The 21,144-nt window shown below is 35.8% G+C and overlaps 1 long non-coding RNA gene across 19 annotated transcripts in view; it reads right to left on the bottom strand.

Moving 5' to 3' along the window:
- Positions 1 to 21,144, bottom strand: part of LOC102166202 (uncharacterized) — a 418,378-nt gene that overhangs the window by 46,691 nt on the left and 350,543 nt on the right. For 13 of the 19 annotated variants that reach the window (XR_014822613.1, XR_014822614.1, XR_014822611.1 and 10 more), the window contains one exon: positions 15,631 to 15,746. The exons of 4 other annotated variants lie outside the window; for them this stretch is intronic. This is a non-coding gene — a long non-coding RNA (uncharacterized LOC102166202). Of the gene's footprint in view, positions 1 to 15,630; positions 15,747 to 16,543; positions 16,593 to 21,144 lie in introns of all 19 variants that reach the window. 2 more of the 19 variants (XR_014822621.1, XR_014822616.1) reach the window with 2 other exon arrangements.

Below are 21,144 nucleotides of genomic sequence, written 5' to 3'. Positions count from 1 at the left end.
TTTTGTCCGGATAGATGCCCAAGAGTGGGATTGCAGGGTCATATGGAAGTTCTATGTATAGCTTTCTAAGGTATCTCCAAACTGTTCTCCATAGTGGCTGTACCAGTTGACATTCCCACCAGCAGTGCAGGAGGGTTCCCTTTTCTCCACAGCCCCTCCAGCACTTGTTATTTGTGGATTTATTAATGATGGCCATTCTGACTGGTGTGAGGTGGTATCTCATGGTAGTTTTGATTTGCATTTCTCTTATCATCAGCGATGTTGAGCATTTTTTCATGTGTTTGTTGGCCATCTGTATATCTTCTTTGGAGAAATGTCTATTCAGGTTTTTTGCCCATTTTTCCATTGATTGATTAGTTTTTTTGCTGTTGAGTTGTATAAGTTGTTTATATATTCTAGAGATTTAGCCCTTGTCAGCTGCATCATTTGAAACTATTTTCTCCCATTCTGTAAGTTGTCTTTTTGTTTTCTTTATATTTATTATTTTAAACACATCAAAACGGCAACAATATAGTTAGGAGCAAATTTTATAGCTCTAAAGTTTAAGGAACAAAAGAAATCATTATTTGCATATCTAAAAATTGAAACATACTGTTAGACATAAATTATATTGTTACAACATATACTAACTGCTATAGTACAAAAGCAATAACAATTTCTATATTTTGCATTTCAAAAGTTCATGTGAAAAAACACCTCTGGTAGTCAAGATACAGTGAATTGGGAGAATTTTCAAGTGATTACCAGCAATTTAGGAGGTGAAGAAGTGGAGCCAGGTGTCATCAAGTGGGCAAAACCCATGATGGGGAAGAGAGAAATAAAGCAAAATATATAGGTATAAAAGAAGTTGAGAGCAAACTGAATCTAGGAGAACACCAACATTTAAGTGGTCTGGAAGCATAAAAGCAGTAATGGAAGCCAAAGATGAATTTTAGAATTAGAAGAAGAAGTTCCCACTGTGGCTCAGCAGTAATGACCCTGACTAGTATCCATGAAGATGTGGGTTGGATCATTGGCCTCACTCAGTGGGTTAAGGATCTAGCATTGCTGTGAGTTGTGGTGTAGGTCGCAGATACAGCTGGGATCTGGCATTGCTATGACTGTGACATAGGCTGGCAGCTGTATCTCCCATTCAACCCCTAGCCTTGGGACTTCCATATGCTGTGGGTGCAGCCCTCAAAAGAGAAACAAAAAAACCATTAGAATTAGAAAGAAAACCCATAAAGTATAGTGAACATCATTGGTAATCTACACAGAATATATTTCTCTATCCCAGGAGAATTGCACCTTCTGTACTTGATAATTGTCTTTTTACCTCATGAAGCTCTCGTGTTGTCAGGGCACAACTTATTCCAATCACAATATTCAAGACTGGGGCCTTGATTTTTAGCAGTTATTTATTCTCTTCTTTGATTGCACATCAGAATCACCTGGTACTTTTTTGTTTAAGTAGCAATGCCTAGGATCCATCCCAGAAATTACATTTTTATTGGTAGGCGGTAACACAGATCTGCTATATTTTTAATCCTTCTTCCCTTGGAAAGACTTAAAAATTACCAGTTTGAGACTCAGCATCAAATTAAGTCCATCAGGACTTCTGAGTGTAGGAATGGAATGCAAGCATTAAAAAATAAAACTCCCTAGGTGACTCTAATGTACAGAAAAAGTTGTAAAGTAGAATTTCATCACCCTTTATAAAGATTGGTTTAGAAAATAATATATAACAGACTAGCTCAAAAATTACACAGGGAAATTACTGGTAAGTGAGGGAAAAGAATAGTTCTACCTCTGGAGAAGTATCTCTAGAGCCAGGCAGTCTGATATAGTAGCCACTGACCAACCATACGAGGCTATGGTCTTAAAATATGGTTGGTACAACTAAGAAATGAATTTTTAAATTTTATTTAATTTTATTTTTTTTATTTAAAAACTGATATTTTCATGACTGGAAAACGTTCAGGTATATTTGAAAAATGCCTTTGGAATATGAACCAACTTTTTCAACTGCACATTTCATGAAATAAACATCAAATGTTCCTGATGAAAATTTAGTGTCCAAATTGAGATGTTCAATACAAATCAGACTCCCAAGATTTGACATGAAAAAAGGAATGTAAAATAGCTCAATAATTTATTTATGTAGATTAAATGCTATAGTAAGAAGACTTTGAACATACTGGGTTAAATAAAATAAAATATTAAAATGATTTCACCTGGTTCACTTACTTTTTTAAACATGATATATAGAAATTTTTAAATTATATATGTGGCTTCATTATATTTCATGGATAGCACTAGCTAGATATGAGTGAAATTAAACCATGCATCTTCCATAGCCCTATTGCTACCAGCATGATGATAAAAATCACAGTTTATGAGAAAATCAAGCTGATGATAGGGAAACGGAACTAGAGTCCTGGTGGAAACTTGCTGCATTTGACAGACTGCCAGATATTTTCAGTTATTTCTCCATCCTTCCTTTAATATTTACCTACTGCCACTTAACAAATTACCCTAAACTTAATGGTTTAAAACAATAGCCAATTATTATTTCACAGTTTCTATGGGGCAGGAATATTGATGTGCCTTAACTAGGTGCCTCTGCTTCAAAGTTTCTCACAAAGTTGTGTAATCATGGGGTCAGCCAGAGCTATGGTATCATCCGATGGCTCGATGGGGAGATGACTGGCTTCCAAGACCATGCATGTGGTGTTGTCAGAATTCAGTTCCTCAGAGACTGCTGTACAAGAGTGTCAGTTCCTCACTGGCTGTTGGCCAGAGGCCTCTCTGAGTTCCTTGCCACATGAGCCCCTCCATAAGGAAGCTCACAATGTGGCATTTGGTTTCCTCAAGCAAGAGAGAAAACTGAAGGTGGATGACACCACCTTTTTATAACCTAATCTCTGAAGTGATAGCCATTACTTTTGCAACGTTCGACTTATTCAAAATAAGTCATGAGGTCCAGCCCATACTAAAGTGATTACATAATGACATGAACATTAGAAGGTGTGAATCTTAGAGGCTGCTTTCCACACTTCTTTATGCACCCACCTCCTACCTCAGAAGTAGTAACTATCTTAAATTGGCAAATATTAATTTACAGGCAAGTATTTCTATTTTTGCCCTAATTATGAATTCATAAGCAATAGACATTACTGTTTTGTAAGTATTTATAAAACATATAATATATAAATATAAAATGTATATATCCACTTTCTTTTTACCTTCAATATTACATATATGTTATGTTTACATTGATGTTAATACTGGATGATCCAGTTCATATAACTTACTTATTATACAATATTACATTGCATGAATAAGTCACAATTAATTTGTACAATCACCTACTAAAGAATATTTTTTTAAAAAAATAATATTTAGCTTTTGTTTTTCGCATACAATAAATTGCTTTTTTTTTTTTTTTTTTCTTTTTAGGTCCACACCCACAACATGGAAGTTCCCAGGCTAAAGTTGTTGAATTGGAGCTGTAGCTGCTGGCCTACACCACAGCCACAGCAACGCAGGATCTGAGCCATGTCTGCGACCTACACCACAGCTCACGGCAATGCCAGATCTTTAACCCACTGAATAAGGCCAGTGATTGAACCTATGTCCTCATGGATGCTAATCAGATTTGTTAACCACTGAGCCATGATGGGAACTCCTTACATTTATTGCGTTATAAATGGTGCTGCAGCACGTACTTTTCTAAATAGTTTCTGTGCATATATGGGAGAATCTGTCTATATCTAATGATTAATGGGGTGTAAAGTATATGCAACTTCAAATTTATTACATACGGCAAAATTCCTTTCCAAAAAATTATATTAATTTGTGGTTTTGCCAGCAAAATGTATGAGTTCTTGCTTCACTTGAATTTATTGGATTTAACTACATTTTTCCATTTTGATGGCTATAAAATCTCACTTTATTATGGTTTTAATTTTTATCTCTCTGATTACTCATGAGCCTATGAAAATTCCACTCACCTTTAAATGTGAATTTTAGCATTCAGATTCCCCTATCAGAGGCTTGTTTTTTATAACTTTCTTCCTTTTCTAGTTAATACTTTGTGTGTATGTATGTGTGTATGTGTGTTTTAAATTTAGTCATTGAAGCTTTCTATGTATTCTTGATAGAAACCCTTTATGCAATATATGGATTCTTCTGGAGTTCCCGTTATTGCACAGTGGAAACAAATCCGTTTAGTATCCATAAGGATATGGGTTCAATCCCTGGCCTCGCTCAGTGGATTAAGGATCCAGCATTGCCGTGAGCTGTGATGTAGGTTGCAGACTCAGCTCAGATGCCACATTGCTGTGGCTGTGGCATAGGCTGGCAGCTACAGCTCCGATTTGACCCCCTAGCCTGGGAACCTTCAGCTGCTGTGGGTGTGGCCCTTAAAAAAAATGTGGGTTCCTCCAACACACATTTCTTCCAACATATGACTTGTCTTATTTTAAATTTTTAACATATTACTTCATTAAAAAACTTAAATATTAATGTGTTAATTTTTTTCAATATTTCTTTTATAATTTATAGTTTTTGCATTTTGTTTAAGGAAATATTCCTACCTTAAATTCATAAAAACATTTCTTACTTTCCTCTTTGTCACTAAATTATCCATGAAAAAAAAGTTATTGCTTTGTTTTGTTTGAGGTTTGCATCCAGTATTTTTAGACATTTAGTAGTAGATTTGCCTCGGCTTTTTTTGCCTGAACCAGAGAAAAATCACCCAATCTTAAACCACTCTGATATTTTTTCCATCACTTTTTCAAAAACCATTCTTAATTAAACAAGAGGCTAAATGCATACAATTTAATAAAAGATAACTATTTAAAACTTAAAGTGCTACAGAAAATTCAAGAAGTATAAGGTACAAATGTGTCATTTCAGCTGTCATTGGTGATTATAAATCAAGGAGTAGCTTGACAGAAACCAGATGCTGCTGAGTTGAGAACTGTACTGGTCATTAGTGCAGTATGTTTCACTATATGTTTCTACCTCTCAATCTCCAGGTTCATGGTGAGACTGCATTTCCTGGCCCCGCTATGGTCACCATCTGACTAGTTTGGCCAATGAGTTGTGAGGGGACATTACTTATATTCCTTTAGGCTGAATGTTTCATTATAACATTCAGAACTGTTTCCTGCACCTTAGTAGCCACCAAGTTTCATGGTGTGCTTCTTCCCATTTGGAAGGGTTTCCCACAAGTAGCCCCTGAGTTAATGATTCACGTGAAAGTAATATAAGTACTGTTCAGAACTAAAAGCAGCAGGAGGGTGGGAAGTGAGACTGAAAGGAAAAGAAGCCAAGAAATATTACATCATGCATAGTGCCTTGAAATTTTGGTTCCATCTTCAGGGTAGCTCTGGAAACTGGGCAAGTTAACCCTGAAAGTCCAGACCAGGGAAGCACAGAACCTGAAACCCTGCTACTTGTCAGCTACATTTTTAGGGTTTCCACTGTGGTGATATCAAATTCCAGGGTTTGGGGAGCCCAGCAACTTAAGAGTGTTGCAGATCTGGATTCTCGCAGTGAAAATACAGGAGTCTTTGTACACTAAAATTGCAAAGGGATCCTAGGGTATACTAAGGCACTGACAGTTCCTATATGCATGTCAACGGCAAGGGTGCAACACCCCTAGGCCTTAGGAGGCCAGTAAGTGCAATCGCACCATATTAGCAGAAGGAGGTACTGACAGTAGTACGTGAGTAGCGCTAACCACAACAAGGAGGAAATGGGAAACAAAATAGCAAGACTTAGAATTGAAGCTTTCTCAGAGAAACATTATTAGATAACTAGCTGCTTCCAAGATGGAGAGGCAGGGTTGCTGGAAAGGAGAAGGAAAGAAGAGGTGGGAGTAGAAAGGGAATAAAGAAAGAAAAATGAAAGAAAGCACAGGTTAAAGATTGAAGAATGATTTTCTTTTAACAATAAAACTTATTGGGAATACACACATACACACACATATACATATACACATACATATATATGAGAGAGAGAGAGGGAGGTGCCTTTGAAGATGTAGTTAAAAAGAGACAATAGAAGGAGAAGTTTTCTCAGGAAACATAAAAGAATGAAATCCCATGTATAGGTGAAATATTTATTTTCAGAAAGGTAGGGAGAAGCCATTTATTTAAATGAAAAAGAAAAATTACTAGTAAGACTGATTGGAAATACAAGTAAACCTGCAGACATGATCATCTCAATAGACGCAGAAAAAGCATTTGACAAAGTCCAACATCCATTCATGATCAAGACCCTCGCCAAAGTGGGTATAGAGGGAACATTCCTGAATATAATCAAAGCCATTTATGATAAACCCACAGCAAATATAATACTCAATGGGGAAAAACTGAAAGCCTTCTCACTCAAATCTGGGTCAAGACAGGGATGCCCACTCTCACCACTGCTCTTCAACATCGTTTTGGAAGTCTTAGCCACAGCAATTAGGCAAACAAAAGAAATAAAAGGCATTAATATAGGAAGAGAAGAGATAAGACTGTCATTGTATGCAGATGACATGATACTATACGTAGAAAACCCTAAGGACTCAACCCAAAAACTACTTGAACTGATTAATAAATTCAGCAAAGTAGCAGGATATAAGATTAACATTCAGAAGTCAGTTGCATTTCTGCATACCAGCAATTAAATATTAGAAAAGGAATACAAAAATACGATACCTTTTAAAATTGTACCTCACAAAATCAAATACCTCGGAATACACCTGACCAAGGAGGTAAAGGACCTATATGCCGAGAACTATAAACCTTTAATCAAAGAAATCAAAGAAGATGGAAAGAAATGGAAAGATATTCCATGTTCCTGGATTGGGAAAATCAATATTGTAAAAATGGCCATACTACCCAAAGCAATCTACAGATTCAATGCAATCCCTATCAAATTACCCAGGACATTGTTCACAGAACTAGAACAAACAATCCAAACATTTATATGCAACAACAAAAGACCCAGAATCACCAAAGCAATCCTGCAAAACAAAAACCAAGCAGGAGGCATAACTCTCCCAGACTTCAAGAAATATTACAAAGCCACAGTCATCAAAACAGTGTGGTACTGGTATCAAAACAGACAGACAGACCAATGGAACAGAATAGAGAACCCGGAAATTAACCCTGACACCTATGGTCAATTAATCTTTGACAAGGGAGGCAAGAACATAAAATGGGAAAAAGAACGTCTATTCAGCAAGCATTGCTGGGAAACCTGGACAGCTGCATGCAAAGCAATGAAACTAGAACACACCCTCACACCATGCACAAAAATAAACTCAAAATGGCTGAAAGACTTAAATATAAGACAGGACACCATCAAACTCCTAGAAGAGAACATAGCAAAACACTCTCTGACATCAACCTCATGAATATTTTCTCAGGTCAGTCTCCCAAAGCAATAGAAATTAGAGCAAAAATAAACCCATGGGACCTCATCAAACTGAAAAGCTTTTGCACAGCAAAGGAAACCCAAAAGAAAACAAAAAGACAACTTACAGAATGGGAGAAAATAGTTTCAAATGATGCAACCGACAAGGGCTTAATCTCTAGAATATATAAACAACTTATACAACCCAACAGCAAAAAAGCCAATCAATCAATGGAAAAATGGGCAAAAGATCTAAATAGACATTTCCTCAAAGAAGATATACAGATGGCCAACAAACACATGAAGAAATGCTCAACATCGCTGATGATAAGAGAAATGCAAATCAAAACTACCATGAGATACCACCTCACACCAGTCAGAATGGCCATCATTAATAAATCCACAAATAACAAGTGCTGGAGGGGCTGTGGAGAAAAGGGAACCCTCCTGCACTGCTGGTGGGAATGTCAACTGGTACAGCCACTATGGAGAACAGTTTGGAGATACCTTAGAAAGCTATACATAGAACTTCCATATGACCCTGCAATCCCACTCTTGGGCATCTATCCGGACAAAACTCTACTGAAAAGAGACACATGCACCCGCATGTTCATTGCAGCACTATTCACAATAGCCAGGACATGGAAACAACCCAAATGTCTATCGACAGATGATTGGATTCGGAAGAAGTGGTATATATACACAATGGAATACTACTCAGCCATAAAAAAGAATGACATAATGCCATTTGCAGCAACATGGATGGAGCTAGAGACTCTCATCCTGAGTGAAATGAGCCAGAAAGACAAAGACAAATACCATATGATATCACTTAGAACTGGAATCTAATATCCAGCACAAATGAACATCACCTCAGAAAAGAAAATCATGGACTTGGAGAAGAGACTTGTGGCTGCCTGATGGGAGGGGGAGGGAGTGGGAGGGATCGGGAGCTTGGGCTTATCAGACACAACTTAGAATAGATTTACAAGGAGATCCTGCTGAATAGCATTGAGAACTATGTCTAGATACTCATGTTGCAACAGAACAAAGGGTGGGGGAAGAAATGTAATTGTAATGTATACATGTAAGGATAACCTGACCCCCTTGCTGTACAGTGGGAAAATAAAAAAAAATTATATAAAAAAATTAAAAATAAATAAATAAATAAACCTGCAGACATGGGGCTGTGGAATTAAGGAAGAGCTCAAGTGCCACCTAGCCTCCCCTTTCTCTGGGAAATGAAATCACTAAGCCACCTCCCAAAGGGGAAGAAGGTGCAGAAGAGGACACCTAGGAATAAGGACAAGTTTAAAACAACACTGAAGGGAGCGAGAGAGCTGTCCCTAGGTTTATGATGACACATGCATGGCAACAGTGAAAGCCAAATGAGGACCAAGAATTTGGATCTGAAGTGGGATTGACTCATATGGTTCCCCACATGCTGAGCCAATCTGATGGTGCTTTGGAGAAGGGTGTTGCAGGGTGGCAGCACTGCAAGAGGGAAAATGGATTTGTGCTTTTGGTCAGAGAGATTCAAATGAATCATTGTATGAATCATTCAAATGAATCTTGTAAGGAAATAAGAGAAGCTAAGAGAGGGCTGAAAGATGGAGAGAATATAAAGTGTTAAGGGCTGGATCAGCAGAATAGGACTAATGGCATAAGAGACCTACCAAGGCAAGAAACTGTATATGCGTATAGTACTGAACATTTGACTGTCATGGATTCTGCATTCAGAGTGATAACAAGGTTAGGTGCATGACATTAAGTTATAGTCATGAGGAGTTCCCATCGTGGCTCAGGGGAAAGGAATCCAACTCAGAAACACAAGGTTGCAGGTTCGATCCCTGGACTTGCTCAGTGGATTACGGATCTAGCGTTGCCATGAGCTGTGGTGTAGGTCTCAGATGCAGTTCAGATCTGGCATTGCTGTGACTGTGGCGTAGGCCGGCAGCTGTAGCTCCAATTAGACTCCTAGCCTGGGAACCTCCATATGCTGTTGGTGCGGCTCCCCTCCCCCCGAAAAAGTTATAGTCATGAAATTATGAGGTTAGGGTAGGATGTTGGCCACTTTATTCACATGCATAAGTTGATTTGGATAGAGAAATGACCAGGAGATTGGGCAAAGGTTGTAATTTTGGAGCATAATATTCTACAGTGCAAAATGCAGTCTTAATTGTTGTGACACCACTGTCGGAGTTCTGAGTCTCTGGAATTCAGTGACTAAAACTATAAACAGTGATTAATACTATTTGTCTTCCCTACTTAACTAGTCATTTTTCTCACTACATAATTTTTTCTCATGATAATTAGATGCAATAATGAATGTGATTTTTTTATCTAATATGCAAAGTGGTAGGTGAGTATCATGCTGCCCAACTGGACTGCATACTCAAAATCTCACATAATAGCAAACATAGTACAACAAATCAGAGATGTCCAATGTGTGCTAAATTGAACTGAGCCAATATTTGAAAATGCCAGATATCTTTGCTCTTGTTCAAATGCAGTGTGATTAGGGAAAAAGGGGTAGCTGGTTTCAGATCATATGGTTTTGATCAATGTTCTCCTTGGATAAACAAGAATAATTTGATGTAAGTTACTATCTGTCTTTGGCTAGAAAATACAATTGAATAGTCAGCAGGAAAACTAAACTGCAACTCTATTTAAGTAATAAGACACAGCAGGAAATGGTATTGTTACATTAAACACCCTGAAGTGAGTTAATGTGACTATAATGTGGCTTCTTTCAACAAAACAATTACAGCATGCATATGTAATAAATTATTATCAATATTAGTATATGAAGCTTAATCTTTCATTTCCTATATACATATATAAAAATTTTAAGTGTATCATCATAAAATGTAAATTATTTTATTTTATAGTTTTATAGTTCAGCTAGCTAAAGATGGTTTACTCTTCATTGAGTTTTTAATTTTTTCATTCTGTTGTTTATTCTTTCATTTACTTATATAAAATTCTTACAAATTAAGGCTATATGGGGATTCAGATAGGATACATGCTGTTGTATATCTGGTATGTATGTGTATTATGATTGTTTTGTTAAAAGTCAGGCTATAACAATATTAACTTACTAGTGGAGGAGGTGATTCTAATATGACAATAGATTAGTCTTCTGCATTTTAATATTTAAAAGGAGAAGTCTTCAAGGAGGTTATAATCTGATGGGGGAAAAAACACGTACAGAACAATAACTCAAATGTCAAGAAAAAATGTTTTAGGTTCCACAGAGAGATAGAGCTGGAGCGTACACATGGAGATTTAGGGGAGGGAGAAATAGCATTTCTTTATAAGAAGGCGAGAAACATTCCTAGAGAAGAGACTACTTCAAATTAACCACAGAGGATTAGCAAAATTTCTATGTCCATAAATGAGAAGAATTATTGAGAGGGAAAGACTATACAGTTAAGCTAGTGCTGAATACATTCATTAAGAAATTGGCATCCCCTTTTAAATTATTTTTCAAATAAAATAAAATGGAAGCATCTTCACCTAAGCTTTGTATGAATGCATGCCTACATAATTTTCAATCAATTTTTCAAGGAAAACTCACTGAGGAATTCCCTGTCGACCTAGTGGTTATAGGGTGGGCATTGTCACTGCTGTGGTATGGGTTTGCTCCCTCGCCTGGGAGTTTCTGCGTGCAACTGACATGTCCAAAAATAAAAAAATTAAAAAAATAAGAAAAATTTGTTGAGCATTGATTGGAATGCATAAGGGAAGGAGAAACTTGACTTAGCATGTAAGTGGCGAAAAAGAAAGAAATAGGTTTATAATCTGTTTAAAGTTAAAACTGACAAGCTTTGGTGACAGATTAAGAGAAAAATTGAAAAATAACTACAAGATACTGACTTTACTAACTTAATAAATAAATATATGTGACCTATATCATTAAAAATGCTATAATGGATGTCTTTCTTCATAAGGGTTTTTCAATATTTAGGGGGCTGTAGGCTTGAATGGGTCTTTTTTTACCTCTCATGAACTGGGAACTGAAGTGGACTAGTTCTTACACTTTCTTTCCTGTCCATTCAAATAATCCATCTCTCTTCAATCTGATGTCATTCCTACACTAACAATGAGACAAGTCAGCATGCCTCCTTTCTCAGTATACACTGAACTACACAAAAAGGAATTAGATCTCTTGGAAATTCTTCCCTCAGATCTACAAGTGAGGTCAGCCACATGTGTCCCTTCCTTACAATAGGGAATGAGACTTTCTTCACAAAAGTCTTCTTAACCCAAGTGACTTCTTTTCTCTCCTCAAGTATCAAACGAATTTGGTCATTCTCACTCCTCAGGAGAAACTGGCGCTCTTATTTTGAGACCACAGCCTTAAGCAATTTAATATTTATATTTTCCACAAGATGCTTTCTATTTTCTAAATGCAGCACTATTTAGGAATCTGTAAGAGCAGGAAAATTGTAGTTATAGTGTATGCTGGGTTTATTCCTTTGTTTTTAGAAAAAGCAAACAGCTTTAAATAGATTTCTATTCAAATTTTTACATCATTAATTATCATTTACTGGTTAAGTTAATCACTCTAGTCTACAGAGTAAGCAAATTATTACTTACTCAGCCATTAAGGGTCACTACGATTCACTGCTGCACACATAGCTATGGTTTTGGCCTTCAGTTCCATTTTCCTTTTTTATATCTGGAGTTAATTATAAGCTTGGGCAATAATTTTCTGATGTATTCAAAACAACCCCTCCAACACAAACACACACACACACACACCCTGAAAACCAAAACTACCCCAAACCAAAAAACTAAAAAACAGATCCTACCACTGGCTTAATTGAAGAATTCCAACTTGTGAGATTTATTTTTCCAGTAAATTCTATTAAGGATGCTCTTTGGAAACAACCTTTTCCATGGGTTTTGTGATTTCCACTTAATAATGTATCAACTAAGCTGCACACAAAATCAGTCATATTAAGAGTTTGTGGAATTCCCACTGTGGCTCGTGGGTTCATGTCCATGAGGATGAGGGTTCAATCCCTGGCCTCGCCCAGTGGGCTAAAGATCTGGTGTTGCTGTGGCGTATAGCACAGATGTAGTTCAGATCCACTGTTGCTGTGGCTGTGGCATAGGCTGGCAGCTCAAATTTGACCCCTAGCCTAGGAACTTCCTGTGCCGTAGGTGCAGCTGTAGAAAATAAGAAAAAGTTTGGTCTTACCTCTAATACTAGTAGAAAACTATTTATGATTGTTAAACTAAGGAATAACATGGCATATGTAATGTATTGGAAAAATTACTCTCATCCAATATAGAGAAAATAGACACATGGTAATAAAGAAAAATGCCAGTTAAGAGACCTTTTAAGTCATTAGAAGGAAAAAATATTTTTATTTGAATTATAAATGTGGCAAGGGAAATGAAGATAAGGGGACGTTTTAAAAATATAATTTGGAAGTAGAACCAACAAGAAGTCAGGAACTGATTGTGCAAAGGGCAGGAAAGAGGAATGCAAAGATGATTCTGGGTTTTAGGCTTTGACAGTATGGTAGATGATAATGCTATTCTAAAAGACAAGACATACACAAGGAGAAGCAAGAGACAAACTGTTGTTAGTTTTAACCGTATTGGTCTTGAGTTAACTGTGATGTTTGCTAGTTAGTTGGACACGTGAGTCTGAAGATCATTAAAGTGGTGTTTGGCTATCCAGATGAGAGAATCATCAGAACTGATGAGGACTTAGTCTTGACAGATGTGTGAAAATTCTAAACATGATGAGATGAGAAAATGAAGCAGAAATGTGATAAACGGTAGTGAGATTAAAAGAGGGGAATCCCAGATGTGAGGTGACACAAAATTATTTTAAGAAGAAAGGATACAGTGTGTAAAATGCTTCGGAAATTTGATAAAAACTAAAAGTGTCCATTGTATTTCTTAAAAATAAGGATATATCACAATGGTAGTTTTAGGAGCTGAAGCCAGATAACAATGATTCCTGGCATGAGTAGAAGTGAAGAAGTAGGGACACAAAAGAAATCAACATTTTGGAGATTGAAGAGGGCTAGGAAAAACACTGGAAAGGAAGATGAGACCAAAGAAAATGGGTAAATATCAGAGGTATGAGCACTTTTAAATGCATATAAGAATATAGTGGCAAGAGAAGTTGAAGATAGAGAAAATAGATGGGTAAGAGATGGTGTGGTCTCTTAGCGGCTGAAGGTAATACATTTTAGTTACTGGGTGGAAAGATTACTTTGTGAGTAGGGAAATCTAATTCTATTCCACTTTAAAGGAGAGGAAAAGAACAAAGTGAGTGAAATTGCAGGTAATGGCTCAGCTTTAAGAGTTGAGTTTAAAAAGAGAGCCCTCTGACCATTCTGGTGGCAAACAAGTAAGTGATGAAGTCATCTCCAGACTCTAACTAAAGGTCCTAGTGGAACTGGAGACTTAAGAAAAGTAGAGGAGATGAAACTGCCTTGCGGAAGAAAAGGAAAGGGAGATGATATGACGTATGCAAAAGAATTTTTAATCTGCGTTGCAGACTTAGTCAAGGTTAGATAGTTTGTATTTGCAAAGGAATCAATCTAGGCAGTTGATTGCTGTTTTTCCCTTTCTTTCTTCCTTATTTCCCCTGTCCTTCCTTCCTTCCTTCCTTTCTTTCTTTGTCTGAAGTAAATGGTAACCAGGTTATTGTCTTATTAACTAGTTGAATTGATTTGATGTTGGGGATTTTCCAGGTGGTGCTTCAAAATGACAAGGATAAGTATATTAGCCAGTGTTATGGAGAGGGATGTGAAACAATTAGAGATTGTGTTTTATTTGATAAAATAATAAAAACAAGTCATTTCACAATACCCTGTTAATTTTGTAAATATAAAATGATAGCCAAATTTATTATAATATATGATCTAACTTGGTTCTCTTGATCTTCCTAAGTCTTTTAAACCATCACAATGCACTTACATTTTGCCCTAATTTGTGTAAAAGGCGTACTTCCTGGTCTGAATTAATGATTACTTAAAGATAAGATTTTGTAAATGTGTAATTATTTTTCTTTAGCATGATACTAAGAGCTATATTGTTATACTTTGTATACTACAACTGAAATAAAAATTTGGGATATATAAACATGCATTTACATTTTTTGCCTCCAATTTCTAACACATCAAATGTGGTTAAATCTATATCTATATTCAAGGATAAAATAATAACTATTTAGAAGTCTTCTACTTCCCTGAAATTATTACATTTTGTTTAGGTTAGATTTGCTAAGCAAAGTTTAAAAATCCATGTTACACATATCTGAAAGCTGATGATTCATGATTTATGTATCAGTTTAACACAAAACACATTTACTATGTCAAATTGCTTTATAGAGTATCCTTTAGAAAATCTCAAGGTATGGTTATTTGTGATGCCAAAAAGTAGAGATTGTCCTACATTTTAACATGTAAAAGTTGATCTGGAGTTGATCTTGTGTGTAGTAATTAGAGAGAGCTGAATAATCACTCTGCAGTATAAAGTGAAAAGAATTTGTATTTTATCTAGTTCCCAGGAAAAAGATCTATAGGATCTGAAATGACTTTACCATTGATAGAGTAGTAGCCAGAAAGGCTTAAAGAGGAGGAATATCTAATCTACTAAACTTTTACTGAGCTTGTCACTGAACATATAGAAATAAAAATAAATACAGCTAAATAATTTTTCATGAGATCTACATTCTTAATAAATATTTTTCAGACAAATCAACTATATTCTAATAAAAATAAAATTTAAAAAATAAATGATGAGAATTTACACACTGGATGTCCAAGGAATAGAAAAATAAACTTTCCTGAATCTCCTTTACATTTTCCAGTTTACAGGGACCCATAAAGTCACTTATTTAAGTATACAGTTCTATGGCATCAATTACATCCACATTGTTGTGTAACCATTGCTAGCATCCATCACCAAAAAAATTTTTTGCTTAAACTACTCTGAGAAAGCTTTCTGTCACTTGAATTCAACAAAATGCTGACTAATAAATAAATGCATAGTATAGACTGATAAATATGAGGAATAAAAAAAAGAATCACTAGAGATCATCTCCAGTAACATTAAGCATTTCTTTTAAAACCCCTTACCTTTAACTACACCAGAAACATAAAACTTTATGTGTTTTTGAACATTTTATACAAGCATTGAAGATACTAACTAAACAGGACAATGGATAGCAGAAATCATTGTTCATTACAACTTTTCACTTACCCTTATAGGAAAAGGTCATCCTTCTTTATGAACAGTGGCAGCAGTTGAACAGTTAATTGATCCTGTAGAGAGCTCTACCCAGGTCTCAGGACAACTGCAGAACCAAGCACTCAGTTCTGGAAAAAGAAACAAGCAGAAGAGAAAAACTACCATACACACACACACACACACACACACACACACACACACACACACTTGAATAGATTAAATTGTTTATTCCACCCAGATGGTCTCTGAACACACTAAGATACACTATGGACTGTCTTAAAACACTGAGATGAAATCATTAAAAAATTTAACCCATTGTATAAAATAAACTAAAATCCATTTAAAGAGACCTTACTTTGAAACTTCAACCAGATCTCAGAGGATGTTTCTAATCCTGATAAAACTATTATGGTGAGTCATGAAGATAAGCCAACATCTTTAGGCTCCTTTGAACATCTACAAATGACTTAATTTAATTAAGCCTTTATGACTATAAATACATTCTTACTATATTCTGCATGCTTTATGGCTAATGAAAGCCTTTTCTTGCCATAAAGCAGCTGTACTGTTTAGTTTTGCATTTACCATTTTGCAAAACTCTCCTCTTTGTCCAGTATTAGGGGTCTCATTAAATTAGAAGAGTAATTAAGACATTTCATGGGAATGGAAATGACAATGACAGAAAAACAGGAGTTTCAATACTCATATCAAAAATAATAGACTTTAAAACAAAGGCCATAAAGAAGGACAAAGAAGGACACTATTTAATGATAAGAGGATCAATTCAAGAAGAGGATATTACATTGTCAATATATATGCCCTTATTATAGGACCACCCAGATACGTACAACAAACACTAGCAGACATAAAAAGGAGAAATTGATGAAAATACAATAATGGCAGGAGATTTTAACACCCCACTCACATCAATGGACAGATCCTCTAGACAGGAAGTCAATAAGGCAACAGAGATCCTAAATGACACAACAGAACAGGTAGACTTCATTGATGTTTTCAGGACATTACATACAAAAAAATCAGAACATACATTCTTTTCAAGTGCACATGGAATATTCTCAAAACTGACCACATACTGGATCATAAAACTAGCCTCCACAAATTTAAGGGTACAGAAATTATTTCAAGCATCTTCTCTGACCACAAAGGCATGAAACTAGATCAACCACAAGAAAACAAATGAGAAAAAACTGACTACATGGAAACTAAACCATATGCTACTAAAAAAAATCAATGAGTCAACAGGGAAACCAAAAGGGAAATTAAAAAATACTTTGAGACAAATGTCAATGAAAACACAAACATTCAAAATCTATGGGATGCTGCAAAAGCAGTTCTTAGAGGGAAGTTCACAGCAATACAGGCCTTCCTCAAAAAAGAAGAAAAACCGGAGTTCCCACTGTGGTGCAGCAGAAACAAATCTGCCTAGGAACCATGAAGTTGTGGGTTTGATCCCTGGCCTTGCTCAGTGGGTTAAGAATCTGGCATTGTTGTGAGCTGCAGTGTAGGTTGCAGACATGGCTCAGATCTCATGTTGCAATGGCTGTGGCGTAGGCTGGCAGCTGTAGCTCCGATTAAACCTCTGGCCTGGGAACCTCCATATGCTGCAGGTACAGCCCTAAAAGGACAAAAGACAAAAAAAAAAAGAAGAAAAATCTCAAACTACCAACTTAACCTACCACCTAAAAAAACAACAAACAAAACCTAAAGTTAGCAAAAGGAAGGAAATGATAAAGATCAGAGAGGAAATCAATAAAATAGAAATTCAAAAAAATAGAAAAATCAATAAAGCCAAGAGCTGGTTCTTTCAAAGAATAAACAAAATTGACAAACCTCTGGCCAAACTCACCAAGCAGAAGAGAGAACCTAAATAAACAAAATAAGAAATGAAAAAGGAAAAGTCTCAACAGATAATGCAGAAATACAAAAAAAATAAGATGTACTGTGAACAGTTATATTCCAACAAATATGACAACTGAAAAGAAATGGACAACTTTCTAGAGACATACAGCCCACCAAAACTGAATCAAGAAGAAAGAGATCATTTAAACAGACCCATCACTAGAAATGAAATTGAATATATAATAAAAACATCCTTACAAACCAAAGTCCAGGACCAGAATTCTACCAAACATGCAAAGAACTTACACCCATCTTTCTTAAACTTTTCCAGAAGTTTAAAGATGGAGTAATCCCAAATATATTTTATGAAGCTACCATCACCCTAACATCAAAACCAGACAAAGATACTACCAAAAAGAAAATTATAGGCCAATATATTTGATGAATATAAGGCACTAAATTTTTCAACAAAATTTTAGGCAACCGAATCCAATAACACATGAAAAAGATCATACACCATTACCAAGAGGATTTCATCACAAGTTCACAAGGATGATACAACATATGCAAATCAATCAACATTATACACCATATCAACAAAGAAAAGCAAAAACATGATCATTTCAGCAAATGCAGAAAAAGCATTTGATAAAATCCAGCATCCAATCATGATAAAAAATCAAAGTATAGAGGGAATATATCTTAACATAATTAAAGCCATTTATGACAAACCAAAGTCAATATAATACTTAATGGAGAAAAGCTGAAAGCTTTCCTGTTAAAATCTACAACAAGATAAGGATGCCCACTATCATCACTTTTATTCAACATAGTATTGGAAGTCTTATTCATAGCAATCACACCACAAAAAAAAAAAAAAGGTATCCAAATTGGAAAAGAAGAGGTAAATTGTCACTCTATGCAGACTTGATACTATATATAGAAAACCCTAAAGACTCCACACAAAAACTACTTGAACTGATCAACAAATTCAGCAAAGTAGAAGAATACAGGATTAACATTCAGAAATCAGTTGCATTTCTGTATACTAACAATGAAAGATTAGAAACAGAATATAAAATTAAAATAACTTTTAAAATCATGCCCCCAAAATTAAATATCTAGGAATAAACCTTACGAAGGAGGTGGAACACTTACATGCTGAATACTCTAAAATATTAATCAAGGAAATTAAAGAGGATTCAAAGAGATGGAAAGATAATCCATGCTCCTGGATTGGAAAAATTAATATCATTAACGTGGCCATACCACCCAAAGCAATCTACACATTTAATGCAGTCCCTATCAAATTACCCATGACATTTTTCACAGAACTAGAAAGAATAGTCCAAAAATTTATATGGAACTACAAAAGACCAAGAATTGCCAAAGCAATACTGAGGGGAAAGAAACCAAGCAGGAAGTCTAGACTTAGACTCTCCTAGACTTCAGACAATATTACAAAGCTGCAGTCATTGAGACAGTGTGATACTGATACAAAACCAGACATACAAACCCCGGAACAGAATAGGGAACCCAGAAATAAACCCAGACATCTATGGTCAATTAATCTTCGACAAAGGAGGCAAGAATATAAAATGGGAAAAAGTCTCTTCAGCAAGTGATGCTGGCAAAACTGGACAGCTGCATGTAAGTCAATGACACTAGAATACATCCTCACACCATGCACAAAAATAAACTCATTATGGCTTACAGACTTAAACATAAAACAAGATAGCATAAAACTTGTAGAAGAAAACATAGGCAAAACATTCTATGATATCAACCATACAAATGTTTCTTAGGTCAGTCTCCCAAGGAACTAGAAATAAAAACAAAAATAAACCATTGGGACTTAATCAAACTACAAACTTTTGCACAGCAAAGGAAACCACAAAAATAATGAAAAAGCCTACAGAATGGGAAAAAACAGTTTCAAACCAGGCAAAGGACAAGGGCTTAATCTCCAAAATATACAAACAACTCATTCAACATCAAAAAAACAAACAACCCAATTGAAAATGGGCAGAAGACCTGAACAGACATTTCTCCAAAGAAGACCTAAGGATGGCCAAAAGGCACATGAAGAAATGCTCAACATCAGTAATCATCAGAAAAAACTCAAATCAAAATACAATGAGGTACCACCTCACACCCATCAGAATGGCTACCATTAGTAAAGTCCAAAAACAACAATGCTGGAGAAGGTGTAGAGAAAAGAGAACTCTACACTGTTGGTGGGAATGTAAATTGGTATAACCAATATGAAAAACAGTATGGAGGTTCCTCAGAAAACTAAATATAGAACTACCATATGATCTAGCAATACCACTCCTGGGCATGTATGCAGACAAAACTTTCATTCAAAAACATACATGCACTCCTATGTTCACAGCAGCATTATTCACAGTGCCCAAGACATGTAAACAACCCACATGTTCATCAACAGGTGAATGGATTAAGATGTGGTACATATAAACAATGGAAAACTACTTGGACATAAAAAAGAACAATATAATGTCATTTGCAGGAACGTGGTTGGAACTAAGGAGTCTCTTGCTAAGTGAAGTAAGTCAGAAAGAGAAAGACAGATACCATTTGATATCACTTATATGTGGAATCTAAAATATGGCACTGATGAACTTAAATACAGAAAAGAAATGGTCTCACAGACGTGGAGAGCAGAGTTGTGGTGGCCAAGGGGGAGGGGGAGGGAGTAGGCTGGACTGGGAGTTTGGGGTTAACAGATGAAAATTGTCATATTTAGAATGGATAGACAATGAGGTCCTGCTGTATAGCACAGAGAATTATGTCTAATTACTTGTGATGGAAAGTGATGAAAGATACCAGAAAGAGAATGTGTATAGACATATGACTGGGTCACTTTGTTGTACAACAGAAATTGACAGAACAATGTAAATCAACCATAATAAAATTTTTTGGAAAAGATACTTAGGTTCAACCTGTTGCTTAGAATCTTCATTTTCACATTTCCCAGAGCAAATCAAATAAATAAATTACACAGTAAAATTTCAACCTGCAAAACTATCAGAAGAACTTCATTGGCTGTGGCCAAAGGTTTGCTCTCTGCTCTCATAGCCATTGACTTCATCCAACAGAAACTCACAGACTATACTCACATAAGCTTCTTCCTATATGCCTATGCATCTTGCAATCTCACACTTAACACTGACTCTTTCTTTTTTAGTTCACTGATATGGACAAATTTTATAAAGGATTAATGCAAGCTTATTATCAACAGATCCAAGGTGTTTTTTTGTTTGTTTGTTTTGTTTTTTTTTTTAATCAAGAATAAACTGTAAGAAGCTCTACATGATCTTCAGCCCACAAATTAGGTTTATTTACTAGAAATGATACCAATTTAAGATTACACTTGCTCTAAGGCTTAAAGGCTTAAACGGTTGGAAGGAAACTTATCAGGTACTGTTAATTATGAACATTTAAGTAAATTTTCAGGGAATTTACCCTTGCATTTTCATTCCCCATTTTTTTTTTTTTGTCTTTTTGTCATTTTAGGGCTGCACCATTTTAAGGCTGGCATATGGGCATATGGAGGTTCCCAGGCCAGGGGTCAAATCTGAGCTGTAGCTGCCAGCTTTCACAACAGCCACAGCAGTGCAGGATCCGAGCCACATCTGCAACCTA

This window comes from Sus scrofa, chromosome 13 (genome assembly GCF_054392235.1).
Source record: "Sus scrofa isolate SSC_HxYL_T2T_F1_AM1 chromosome 13, Sscrofa_HxYL_maternal_Yorkshire_Landrace_v2.0, whole genome shotgun sequence".
NCBI lineage: Eukaryota > Metazoa > Chordata > Mammalia > Artiodactyla > Suidae > Sus > Sus scrofa.
Note: the sequence above shows the minus strand (reverse complement) of the source record. Positions and strands in the feature narration are given on the sequence as shown.